At 38.1% G+C, this 6,000-nt stretch overlaps 1 long non-coding RNA gene across 1 annotated transcript; it reads right to left on the minus strand.

Annotated features, from left to right (window-relative positions):
* Positions 1-2,590: 2,590 nt before the first annotated feature.
* Positions 2,591-5,316, minus strand: LOC141366005 (uncharacterized). Its single transcript, XR_012370925.1, has 5 exons — positions 4,833-5,316; positions 4,444-4,514; positions 4,110-4,160; positions 3,706-3,774; positions 2,591-3,588 (listed from the first exon to the last, which is right to left on the minus strand). It is a non-coding gene; the product is annotated as an uncharacterized lncRNA (long non-coding RNA).
* Between the last annotated feature and the right edge of the window lie 684 nt (positions 5,317-6,000).

Consider the following 6,000-nt stretch of genomic DNA (forward strand, 5'->3'; position numbering starts at 1 on the left):
GTTCATATTCATGACATCTCAAAATAACACTGATAAGGACACAAAATGCACACGCAACACTCTCCCTCCCTCCTCCCGAGAGAGAACGCCTGTTAAACGCATGCACAAGACAGAGAGAGAGCATGCAGGAGCTCAGTTCTTCTCTTCCCTCCGTTTACAAGTTTCTGTCGGAATGTTTACCGTGTCTGTGCGGTTCGTGACTTGTGCCAGGGCTAGCATCGCTAATCATAGCTTACATCAACTTTTACTAGCAGTGATTTTAAATGGATTCTCCAAATAGCATGACAAAATGTACCTTTCCAGTAGAAACTTTGCATGGGAAGCCCAACCTGTCCTTTTAGCTCACGCCAGCGTGTGAAATAGTCTCCTATAAACATTCTGGTCTTGTTTATTTCTTTATAGTCCTTTCTCTTCTTGTCACACAATTCGTAGACACTTTTTCTCTTGCGACCCTCAGACATTTTGAAAAAAAAAAAAACACAGCGAGAACGCAAGCTTCAATGAATGGTTGAAACCGTAGCACAACATGTGAAAGTGCACATGTGCAGCAAGCGAACCTAGAGGCGAGCACGTACGATGGTTATACGTCAACATATAATCAGAATGATTGACATCTGGGGCCAGTACCATGAAAATGGTTAAACAAACTCAGGGTTACAGGATTAGTTTCAGGTTGACAAAACCAAGCCAATGTGCAGGCCTTGTTGGTAAAAGGTATTTTCATGGTACCCAAAACCCAGGATTTGCACAAACTAATCCTAAACAAAGCTGGCTAACCAACTAAACCAGCTTCATGGTATAGGCCCCTGGGATGACCAACAGTCTTGATGATCCACCCGGAAAACGGAAATCTTCTGCTATACCTTTAAGTACTAAAAAAATGCCTTCTTCATTTTTGTTTTGCTTTTCCCTCCATTGTACCGAAAGTGAATCGAACCGTGGCGCCTGAACCGAGGTACGAACCGAACCGGGACTTCTGTGTACCGTTCCACCCCTAATGTATAGCCATGTCACTCATCTCATTACAATATGTTAACTAGATAACTGGATAACTTATTGTATAGTTTAATAAAATAATGTATTTTGATTATACAAATTAATTACGACCTAACTATAGTGATTTTTTAACTAACTCCTGACCATCTTAGGGAATCTCTATGGCTAATTTATAAGACATATTGCTGAATCAGTATGTTGTTTTTCTTGTTAATTGAGTCTTTTTGGGTAGCCATTCTTATGCCTAGAATTAGTCAAGGAGGTTGATTCTTATAACTTCCTTCAAAGTTTGATCAATTGTGTATAATAACATGTGCAACAAATGCATAGGTGTCAGACTCATAGATTTGCATAATTTAAAGTTCAGGTTTTAAAGTTTGGGTCAACCTGTGGCACAGCTTTAAAACTGAAACTTATAAAAGCCTATCAGAGGTCCAAAATGTCATTGAAACACAGTGGCTTTGCTGTCATCAGGACTATGTTACCCCTCAAACCCTCTCTCCCAACAGAGCCTTCCCACAAAACAAATCCCAATTTAACCCCTGTACATTTATACTGTCAGGGATGGTGGAAGATGAACCCAAGTGCAGACAGCTCTCAACTCAAAAGACTTTTATTAATGAACAGAAACTCCCTCGAGGGGGTAAACAAGGCAAGAATGAAATAATAACAGGCATGACAAAACTAGACGGACTCCTGACAACATACAAACACAATGATCCGGCAAAGACAAGAGACACAATGGCATATAAATAGGGAAACTAATTGGGGGACAATGACAAACAGGTGAGGAAACTAATCATACATAATTAGGAAAGAGGAGGGTAAGGTTAAGACTAAAGACAGGAGAGCACGTGCCACACATAACACATAGGTCACGTGACTCTCTACACAAACACAGAACACATATACAGGGGTGTCAGGATCCTGGCACCAAACAAGACTAAAAACACTTAATAACATTTGGGATCCTGACAATATACTATATATATTCTCATTATTTTTGAACACATCTTTAGTTATGCGCTGGCACAGAGTTAGACTCTTTTGACTCCACACAGAAACCCCTGTTCCCTGAAATAACGAGCATTGCGTAAGTTGATGAGGCTATGGAGGAAACTCCTGTTTACTCCGCGATTGAAGCCTATTGGTTAACGTCTGTAAAATTTACAGACCTATGGCGTTCGAGCCCGTGAAAAGGGCAGGACTATGCTCTATAATAGAAAAACAGCAGCATGAACTCACTTGCATTCGACTGAAGCGAGTAGCCGAATGAAGCTCGCTGTGTAGGCGTTCGTAGCATGGCCAGCTACGCAATGCTCGTTCCCGTTATTTCAGGGAACCAGGGTTACGTGAGTAACCTAAGCGTTCCCTTTCAATACGGTTCACTTCGCATTGCGTCAGCCGTGCATACACAACGGACTGAAGTGCCTTACAGGAGAGACTGCGTGTGGCCCTATATCCGGCATAATCACAGCTTAAAGCAAAAGTGTAAGCGCCATTTAAAATGTTAACAGGCATACGGTGGGGTTTTAACCGCACCGGGAAGCACATAACATAGCACAAGATGGCGAGATCACCATGCGCGCCCCAGATAGCAATTTTGTTCCGGCCCAGCTCCGGCCCACACAACCAGTTTTTCCTCGGCCCACATACAACGAAGAATGACGGCCCTACAGTGGCCCAGTTCTGAATTACAGACAAAGGCCACACATGGGCCACAACTGGCCCATGTCTCTGCCAGATAATAGCCCATAATTGGCCCAAACCTGGGCCAGAATAGGTTCTAACATCGGTACCAGTTCTCAGCCATAGGTCAACCATATTAAAACCAGCATTTAACCAGAACTTCCAAAACTGAGCCATAACTCAGCCTAATCTTGCCCAAATTATATTAATAAATAAATCACACGAAAAATTACTTTCAAATTGTTTGCATTTTTATTAATCAATAGCACACAAGTCAATATAACACTACAACATTGTATGTGTTAAAACTCTTCTAGTATAAACTGCCAGCAATAAACAAAAATACTAGTTTGTTCAAATACATTATTGGCATAAATCTAACACCAACAACTTAAATTACAAAGCAATTTCATCAAACAAACAAAAGTTTAGAACAAACTGATAATAAAAAAAAAACCTTTGTGACAGTTACATTGATGTGTGAAATGTAGTTTGCCCAAATTGCCAGCTATACACAAATACAGAAGTTCATTGAAATTAATATATTAGCATGAATTGAAATTTAAATGAATTACCATCGGTAAATACAAGTTTAAACCAAACTGAACTTAAAAGTTAGTTAATTAGAAACTTCATGTGTATGTGAAACCAACTCTACAGCCAGCCAGCAAAGATACAAGTTTCAGTTAAAGTATTAGCATGAATCTAACTTAGGTAATTTCAAATAAAACGAAAAATTAAAACAATACAATTCATAAAGAAAAAAAATTAAACACTAATAATAATCTATGTGTATGAGAAAGTGTTCCTATTCAGGATTGTCCTCAACAAGAAGTACTGCTTTCCAGTGTCTCTTTTCTTCTCAGCTCCTCTTTCCATAGATGTAAACATTACAGCAGCCCACTGTTATATAAAAGAAAACAAATGCAAATCAATAATTGTTATGAAGCAAAAGCCATATAATAAAGTAATTAAAAGCATAATGATATACTTTAAAACAAACAGTATTAGAAGAGTAACCTTTTTAGGATGAACTGCTTCTGTTTTCTTCCTCAAGTTGCTTTGGATGAAAATGTCTGTGCTGAATGTCTAAATAAAATGAAACATAGCTTAGACCTTAAAGAGGTACGTTTCATTTAGATACAGAGCAAATGAGATATGTTCTAAGCATGTATTTAAAATATATTATATTAGGAATATCCCCATTATTAGTTACCAAGACAATTAAGTCAAATCAATATAAATGAAAGAGAGAAGAACCATATACTGGACGACTAAGGTCTTCACAATTGCTGTCATACTTTATCCACCTATGAGAAATTCAGCTTTGCAGATATAATTCTAAAGATTTGTCAAGTATTGATTTTGGAAGCAAACAAATTAACATTAAATTAAATGGTGGCCCTGCTGTACTGTCAACTAACCTGAATGTCACCTCCTCCTGTCCTGTCAGCATCATTGTCCCACCTCTTTACCTGAAGCAAACACAGCAGATGATTAACAGAAAATAATTTCACAGTATTCCATATATTCAAAATATTTGTATTTTTAAAATTTTCCTTGGTATTCAACAATGCATTCGGGTAACTAAAGTAATGTTAGGCTATTGTCTGTTCTTACTCAATTAATCAAGGAAACCACTGTCCAGCCCTCTGTATTTATCAGCTTTCATTGAAATCACAATGTGACTATTTAGCCTTATAGAGAAATCTTTTATAAACACAAAGATGCAAACATGAGCCTCCATATTTAATTTACCTTGATGTGTCTATTGGAATATACACCCCATCATCCTTCATCCTTCTTGTCCCACTCCAGAGTCTTCATGTCTTGATGAACACAGACACAATTTCACCAAAAAAGAAAATTAAACGTTACAGAAATACATTTTTAAATATGTTTTTATATAAGTGTTCTAACATCAGGAAGACCAGATAACCAAATTCGATTACTTCATTATAATATGATAACAGTTATTCTTAACCTGATAGAAAACAGCTAATTTAATATCAATATAACGTTAATTGTCACACATACGTTACACACGAATCACGTAAACGTTTGCATCCCTTAATACGTTTGTTAGACATTTAAACAAATAAATTTTGATGATTGGAAAAGTTTAAATATTTAAGTTCAGTACTTACTGGTTATCTTTCATCCTGCTGCCTTTGAAATCTGTGTCCGTTATGATTGATTGACGCGGTGTAACTGCTACTCCGACGGTAACCCCGCCTATTGGTTAATTTGATTGGTCGCCGCTCGGCTTCCGTTAACAGGAAACCTCGTGATTGGCCAGTGGCACTCGCCTTTTTTGATTTGATTGGCCATCTCAATCATTTTTGACAAGGTGTTCAACGTTGTGTTGAGTTGCAGGAGCTGACAAACGGATGGCGTTAAGATACCGCGAGAGTGATTTGAAATCAGAATGCTGTCCATGATCTTTCGAGTTGCTCTCGCAGTACTTTGATGTCATCCGCGTGTATGTTCTTGTTGCACTTCATAAATAAACTGCGCATCCTTAACGTAACGCGAAAGATAACCGATACAAAGATTTGTATCTTTTTTAACACTTCGGCAGGCAAAAGCACAGTGAACATATTGTTTATTTCTGCAGTATCTAACATTCGATTGTACACAATGATAGTTTTACTTAGTCATTGAAGTCAGAAATCTTCAGCAGGAATAAACCCCTGCTACAATGAAAATCGCGCAAAAGCACGTTTAAATAGAAACGATCCACGTGCTTCTCAAAGCAACGTTATAGAAACTTTTAAATTCAGAAAGAAAAACTTCTGGAAGTTCAGGGTCATTTTAACAAAATTATCTTGACCCATGATCTGAAGGCAAGTTTATGTGATTGAAATGTAGACAAACTTGTCCAAATATATTCGTTTCTTTTAATGCAAAACTAACATTTTATTTAATAAAGGTTAAATTAACATTAAGATTAAGATAGCCTGAAAATCTATCAATTCTTATAATTATTTATTATAAATCAGTATTTTAAATGTGGCTTACAATCACTAGACTGATCTGGGCCAGAATCACTACACTGATCTGGGCCACATACATCCCATCCACAACTGGCCCAAATATTATCTGCCATTATGGATCCAGTGCCATCATTGCCACACCTGGCCCATACTTGGCTGACATGTTGCATGCCGTTGCCGGCAGCACGCCAGCAGTGCCATCATGAGGCCACATTCGGGCCGAGTCCGTCTGCTATCTGGGGCTGTGCGGGTGTGCGAGATTTAAGTAAGTTCAGAGTCACGTTGGTGAGCTCCTGATAATAAATTGTGCGCACACAGG

This window comes from Misgurnus anguillicaudatus, chromosome 2 (assembly GCF_027580225.2).
Source record: "Misgurnus anguillicaudatus chromosome 2, ASM2758022v2, whole genome shotgun sequence".
NCBI classification, from domain to species: domain Eukaryota; kingdom Metazoa; phylum Chordata; class Actinopteri; order Cypriniformes; family Cobitidae; genus Misgurnus; species Misgurnus anguillicaudatus.